The sequence below is a fragment of the Lynx rufus genome, unplaced genomic scaffold (genome assembly GCF_022079265.1).
Source record: "Lynx rufus isolate CCGP_SWC_20201006 ecotype Redwood Valley unplaced genomic scaffold, mLynRuf1.p SCAF_3, whole genome shotgun sequence".
In the NCBI taxonomy this organism is placed as follows: Eukaryota; Metazoa; Chordata; class Mammalia; order Carnivora; family Felidae; genus Lynx; species Lynx rufus.
The window spans coordinates 112613286-112621679 of record NW_025814845.1 but is presented as its reverse complement, the minus strand read 5'-3'; positions in this window follow the sequence as shown (position 1 = coordinate 112621679).

Sequence of the window (8394 nt, the reverse complement as noted above, 5' to 3'; positions counted from 1 at the left end):
TGTATTTATTTTTGAGAGAGAAACAGAGAGACAGAGATCATGAGTGGGGGAGGGGCAGAGAGAGGGGAAGACAGAATCTGAGCAGGTTCCAGGCTCTGACCTGTCAGCACAGAGCCCAATGTGGGGCTTGAACTCAAGAACCGTGAGATCATGACCTGAGTGGAAGCCTGGCACTCAACCGACTGAGCAACCCAGACGCCCCAATGTTGATTTTTGAGAGAGAGATAGAGTTCGAGTGGGGGAGAGGCAGGAAAAGGGGGAGGCAGAATCCAAGGCAGGCTCTAGCCTCTGAGCTGTCAGCACAGAGCCTGATGCGGGGCTCGAATTCATGGACTGAGAGATCATGACCTGAGCCAATGTCGGATGCTTAACGGACTGAGCCACCCAGGTGCCCCTATGGGTATGGAGCATTCAAATATAAGCCAGACATATCCCCTATTGTAAGTAGTTCAAAATATAGAGAAACAAATCATTTATTGAAAAAAATTACCTCTATTACCAGGTAGATGGATTGGAAGAGAATATTCTTGGAATACGAAGACAAGAGAGATTAATTTACCCATAGAAAATTGGAGGTCTCTTTTTTTTTTCCTTCCCCTCCCCCATGGGTTTCTGTTAAGTTTCTCAGGATCCACATAAGAGTGAAAACATATGGTATCTGTCTTTCTCTGTATGGCTTATTTCACTTAGCATCACACTCTCCAGTTCCATCCACATTGCTACAAAGGTTAGAGTGGGAGAGAGCCAAAGCATAAGAGATTCTTAAAAACTGAGAACAAACTGAGGGCTGATGGGGGGTGGGTGATGGGTATTGAGGAGGACACCTGCTGGGAGGAACACTGGGTATTGTATGGAAACCGATTTGAAAATAAATTTCATATATTTAAAAAAAAAAGAAAAGAAAAGAAAATTGGAGGTCTCAGGGAAACTCAATCTTGTCAATTTGACTCAAGTTTGACAAATGTTTTATTTTTAAAATAAAAAGCACATCAACTGTAGGAAATAACTTGAGTAAATTCATTGAGTTGTGGAAATGCAGTTCATATCCATAAAAGTAGTTCAGGGTGGATGAGTGTAAACTTAGTGAAAAGAAACAGTGTAAAGAGAAGGCCAGAGCATAACAGGTTTCTAGTGGACATTGAATTTAGCATACAGACTAGTTTAATCATTCTTACTTAGGTATTGCTGGGGCCGTGAGAGAACCACGAACAAGGGAATTTTGAGATATGAATTATCTGGATTTATACTGCTAAGTGTCAGATGGTGTGATATCTGTATTCATTGAAATAAAAACTGGAGGTGAGGAAGCAAGATGGAGACTTTCACCAAACTGTGTTCTGGAATGAAAGAATGATAAGGTAAGTTGAGAGACACTTATTAGTTTATATATTGCACGCACATGCTGCAATATTACTGGCCATTATAAAAGTCTACAAAGTTAATATTATGGGAAAAAGAAAAAGGTTATTAGGAGTAATTCTATACAAATACCTTTAAGGAAATATTTTGATAGATTTTGCTCACCTAGAAGAGAAAGGGACAAAGACACGGATCATTATGGTTAAATGAAAAAGATCTTTGCAAAACATCATAAACTTTTAATTATAACTTGTTATAGTAGAAGCTGATGGAAAAGTTATATGCTTTAAAAGTCTATCAATAATGTTTTCCTAATGTTTCATAATGTTCGTATGTTTACCAGCAATTTCTAGCAATCTGTATTGGTGAAGAATAAATATGAAAATAACACAATCATCCTATAAAGGTTGGAATAACTTTCCCTGATTGTTGTTTTATTTGACACTATGTCATGAAGTTTATATTAACATTAGTAATGCCAAACTTTTTTGCAGACAGATGAGATACCATAATGTATTTAATGATATCTTGACAGTATGTTGATGATTGCATTGCAACATTTATATGGGAAGATAAACATTTTTAATCTGCTGTCAGATTAAACCAGTTGGAGAAAAATGCGCTTGAATATTCCACTGTTACTTTCTATGCCTTTGACATCAAGCTTTAGAACAGCAAAATTCAGTGAATGATAGCCTGTTATCTTTCAGATGTTTGTAAAGAAATATGTGATTCAATTAAATTTTCCAAAGCTTATTTCTGTAGGCAAAATACATTATCAGTTGCTGGATGTCTGTTGACACAAATATAAAGTCATAGTTATGGTTACATACTTATTTGCACACACTATCTCTTTTAACAAATGGACTTTAGTTTTAGAACTGTTTTAAGTGCACCTCAAAATTGAGCTGAAAGTACAGATATTTCCATATATTCTTGCTCCCACACATTTATAGCTTCTTCCACTATTCACACACCCCCAACAGAGTGGGAAATTTGGTATAATCAATAAACCTACACTGACACATCATTATCACCAAGAATCCATAGTTTACATTACACACTTTTAATGCATATTCTGTAAGTTTGGACAAATACATAATGACATGTATCCACTATTATAGCGACATACAGAGAAGCTTCACTCCCTAAAAATCCTTGGTGCTCCACTTATTCATCCCTCATTCCCCTCTCTCAGCTCTTTTTAAATGGTGTGAAAAACGGGCGCCTGGGAGGCGCAGTCGGTTAAGCTTCCAACTTCGGCCAGGTCACGATCTCGCGGTCTGTGAGTTTGAGCCCCGCGTCAGGCTCTGGGCTGATGGCTCAGAGCCTGGAGCCTGTTTCCAATTCTGTGTCTCCCTCTCTCTCTGCCCCTCCCCCGTTCATGCTCTGTCTCTCTCTGTCCCAAAAATAAACATTGAAAAAATAAAATAAAATAAATGGTGTGAAAAATAAGATGATGATCACTCAGACAACAATGATACAAAAATAAGAAAGGTAGAATGGATAAAATGAAGTAAATGACAGTCACTCTTATTGAAGTGATGAATTAATGTAATTTTAGTTTAAAAAATTGTTGATTAACTGTATTATATAGATCAGCATATCTTTGTGGTGATTTCATGCTTTTATTAAATGGAAGTTTTCAAATTATAACTCATTGTAACCATTATTTTTTTAAAGGAGATAGAAGTTTATTGGATACCCTGCAAGGAAGCAGTGGGCAAGACAGCAGAGGAGAGGCTGTCTGCCTTATTGAGACCATTCATATTCCAGAACGATAAAGATGAAAAGTACAATCTGAAAAAGGATAGCATATCTACAGTGATATATACCTTTGTCGTTTTAACAATATGCCAGGTATTTTTATATTTTGTGAGTAAATGAACAAATCATTTGGAACATCAAAGGAGTTCATTCAATTGCAAGTAGTGTTGCCATTTATTTTAGTTGGAAAATGAATATTTATTTTAATGTAGATTAGAATTAATTTTCATTTCTGTTTTAGTCATCCATAAAACCATGTATGAAATATAGCAAAAAGAGAAAACAGAGTAACTCAATGTCATATAATCTGTCTCAGACAGATGCTATTTGTTTAAGTGTATTTTCTTTAATGTTGCCTTTGGAACATGAGTCTGCCAAGACATAATTTTCCTCAAAACTTAATCATAGTTCTTTCAAACACCAAAGTTAAAAATAGCTGCTACTTTTTTGTATTTATTTTGGCCTAACTGAATTCCACAAAGGTTTTAATGTAGTTTACCAGGTAACTATAACATTAAAAAAAAAAAAACAAAAAACACCATGTTAAAATCTGAAAAAGTAACATAGACATAACATTGAGGACTTAGAAAAAAAGTAAATTTAATTCTGAGTCCCACTCAATGTAAAATTTGGGCAGCAATGTTTTATTCTCTTCATCTGAGCTTTTTTTTTTTTTTTTCAACGTTTTTTTATTTATTTTTGGGACAGAGAGAGACAGAGCATGAACAGGGGAGGGGCAGAGAGAGAGGGAGACACAGAATCGGAAGCAGGCTCCAGGCTCCGAGCCATCAGCCCAGAGCCCGACGCGGGGCTCGAACTCACGGACCGCGAGATCGTGACCTGGCTGAAGTCGGACGCTTAACCGACTGCGCCACCCAGGCGCCCCATCTTCATCTGAGCTTTTAAAGCAGAACAGGAATCACAATAATTTATATGATTGATGTTGAATAAAATGAAAGTCATTTCTAGCTGATTCCCAAGAGAGACCTTCAAAGCACATCAGTCATTTAAACGATTTTGTTCTCTTTCTCTGTCTCAGACTAACTCAAGTCACCAACATCTTGCCTGTGGACTAATAAAACATTTTCCTGTTGGTCTTTTCATCTACTTTTTACTATTCTTCTACACACACATAACAGTATGTTCTCCACACAGAAGTGTGATCCTTTAAGAATGAGCAGATTTTGTATGATTGCTTCCCAGAAAACTTCCAATGGTTATCTCAAACCCTTGGAATGAAATATGAACTTCTTACTCTGACTTGTATGTTCTCACGTTATGAGGCTATTGAAGACCACTGTGGCTCAAATAACACATCCCATCTCTTCCATTCCAGTCATATTGAACCTTTCTACCACTCTAGAACACTTTACAAAACTCTTAAATCGAGGACTGGACACATGCTATGACAGAAACATGAAACCCTCTTCTTTTTTCTTTTAAAACAAATATTTATTTATTTATTTATTTATTTATTTATTTATTTATATTTTGAGGGGGAGGGGAAATGGGAGAGGGAAAGAGAGAATTCCAAGAAGGCAGGCTCTGCGCTGTCATCACAGAGCCCAAGGAGGGGCTCACTGTCAGGACCATGAGATGATGATCTGAGCTGAAATCAAGAGTTGGCCACTTACCCGACTGAGCCGCCAAGGAGCCCCGCATGAAACACTTTTAATTCTGATATAGAAATGTCTCACTTCCTCGTTTCGTATCTGAAGTGTCAGGAGTCTTTCCTTACAAACCTGTATTTGCAAAAAGCAACCTCAGTGGAGCCTTGTGCAAACATCATCTCAGTGAAACCTCTGACCACCCTGGCTCGCCTGTCCAAATTCCTCTATTTATATATCTTCATGGCATTCATTTCCTTCTAATATACTTTTTCACTTATTATTTTTTCTGTGTTTGTCTCTCTCTCTCTCTGTCTACTAGAATGAAAGCTTCTTGTGGGAAGGAATTTTTGACTTCTTTGTTCCATACGGTGTCGCCAGTGCCTGTCACAGTGTATAGCACTTTGTAGGTGTTCAATAGACATTTGTTGGCTGAATGAAAAAACTATTTTTTTAAAGCAACCTTAGTCTTTCTCTCATCTATTACTTACCCCACTTAGCTTTTCTATACAGCATTTAATGTGATCCGTTATTGTATGTTTATTGATTTTAATGTGTCCTCATTGGAATTAAGCCCTAGAAGCTAAGGGACTGTTTTTTTCTGTTTTGATGAGACCACTGGACATAAAGTAGTATCCAACATATATAAAAAAATCAATAAAATTTTAGCAAGTAATGCAAGAGTTGATAATTGACACAAAACCATAGATATTTTTTTTCTGGCACTTATAACTGAGACAATTTATTTTAAAGGCTTCTCATAAAGGAGAAGACAATGTTAATCACTATGTGCAATAATTTATCTAAATGGTTATAATGGTTGGTTTTGTAGAACTTTACAAACTTTAATTTCAAAGCATAACTCAAGAGCAGAATACTTTGGGGGTAAGGCATGAAGGAAGGACATGCAAGACAAGGTGATCTAAGTTGCATCTTGGTGCAATTCCAGCTTGATCCTTGCATAATAAATAATTATAAGAATGGTTGACGATACCCTTCATATGCTGTCTGTAAATTTCTCTCGAAGGGGCTTTTGATCAAAGTTTGCAATAAAAATTTGAGGTTACATTTTATGCAAGGACTTGGGAGTGCTTTAAATATAGCATTAAACCCAAACCCAGAGAAAAATGAATCATAAATCACATAAACATATTATTTAAAATATTTTCCATAATTTTGAAGTTTCTGTTCCAACTTGAAAATGATTACCACCTTTTTAATTGTCTATTATGGTTGGGAGCACTCCTTGTAGATCTTACCCGGCTTTTCAGCAGAAAAGACATCTTTCTATAAAAGAGTAATATTAAAAATGATGTATAGGTGTGGAGACACTCCAGACATTCTTTTATTCCATACTGGCAACTGTTTCTGAATTTTAAATCTAATCCTAAAAGCCCCTCATGAGTCTATCTAAATAACTAAAAATCTTAAGTCTTAAATTCAAAATTTTAATGTTAGAAAAATAAATATAAAATTAAAAGCTCTAGATTTTATGAAAAATAATATATTTTCTCCAACTTGCCTTTATAAATTTATTCCCAATTATTTTTTAATATAACCAAATCCTGAAGGTCAGTATCATTCTACATTATGCCCTAATTTTCTCATGGGAAATAAAAAAGAAATGGCTCATCACTGGATTGGCCAAAGGTAATATGAGGCTTTAGAATTTATTCTAACAGTTAAAATGAAAATACTTTTATATCTGGATTAAATGGGAAATCCAAAGTTTACCTTAAAATAGTCCATTTGTCTTATTAGGAAATTAATGCTGCAAATAATTCATCAATATTTAGGAATAGATCTTGATGATCTAAAGAAACAAATAAATTATAGTGATATGTGCTAAAAATATCATGGATAATTGATTTAAAATTTTAGTCAATACTAATTTGATGTTTTATTAGTGTGTTATTTTTAAGTACTGTTTTTATAGCTAACAAATATACTAAAATTAATTGTATTGTCTATATTTTTTTAGTATTAAAAATTTTTTTATTTGTTATGGAAACATCATTTTCACAAGATGCATCCCCAAAAAGGAGGAATTCTCTATAAAAGTGGTAATATGTACACCATATTCCTCATTTTGGATAGTCATGTGCACATTAGCATGTTAAATGCTGTCAAAAATTGTATAAACACATATTCCAAAAACTGAGGCAGACAACTGCTTTACTTTCATGGATGTTATCTTGATTGCAAGGCAAAAGGAGAAATGGAAACAAAGGGAGGTTTCCTCTCACATACCCTACAAAATAAAAAAGAAGTATATACAGACAGTTGTATAAAGCCTATTAAAACAATAAAAACTACATAATATCGCTTTCTAATAGAGATGTATATTTGAAACCTATTACTAACAGCAAAATAGCTACCTGTTAAAGAACATTCGATATGCATTAGGTAGGGGTAAAGTTTTTAAAATTGTGTATCACAGTTTAGTTTCCTACAACGCTACCAGATGGAGAAAATGAGGATTGATGATGTCAATTAACTTGGCCAAGGACAATCACCTAGACATTGGGCAGAGCCCGGATTGGTTGACACCGAATTATAATTCCTAAACACCACAATACATGGTGTCTAGGATCCTAGGTAAATCTATGAGTTTGTCAAAGGTTTCTTGAATGTTAACTATGTGTCAAATAGTCTTCTAAATGCTGGTAGTTGAAAAGCCACAGTTTTAAGATCTAGTAACAAAACTGTTAACAGAAAAAACAAAAAAAGTCTACCTTTTGTGGAGCTTAGTGGGGAGAAATATACAATACACTGAATAAATACAGCATTTCAGAAAATGGTAGATGCTCTGGAAATGAATAAAGCTAGATAAGTGAGATCAGGACTGAGAAGGCAAGGGTAGTGGTGGCAATAAGGAACACATTTTTGCAATTTAGAACGGAAAACTAGCAGTGAAGTCATCATTCATATCACCTCTTATTCTGATAATAAAAAATTAATCTATGAAGCAAAGAAAAAAGTAGAAAAAGGCATTTTTATTCATTTTGAATGCTGTTAAATATACATAGATACTATAAAATTAACATTTTAGCCATTTTTAAGTGTATATTTCAGTAGCATTAACTGCATTCACACTGTTGTGAACGATCACCACTGCCCATCTTCAGAACATTTTTTATCAGAATATTTTTATCATCACAAAAACTCTTTGTCCATTAAATAATAATTTTCCATTTCCCCTCTCTCCAGTGGGTGGTAACAACTATTCTATTTTCTGTATCGTGAATTTGGCCTATTCTAATTACCTCATAAAAAAATGCACAATATTGGTCCTTTTGTGTCCGGCATAATATCCTTAATACTTATCTACCTTGTAGTATGTTGGAATTTCATTTCTTTCTAAGGTTGAATAATATTCCATTGTATATCTATCTATCTCTATCTATCTATCTATACCTTATGTTGTTGCTCCATTCATGTATTGATGGACATTTGGGTTGTTGTATCTTTTGGATTTTTTTAATAATATTGCTGTGAATATGGATGCACAAATGTCTGTTTCAGTCCCTGCTTTAATTGTTGGATGGTATGTATTCAGAGGTGGAAATGTTGGATCTTACGGTAATACTATGTTTGTTTGTGTGTTTCTTTGTTTGTTTGTTTATTTATTTTGAGGAATCACCATACTTTTTCCACAGTG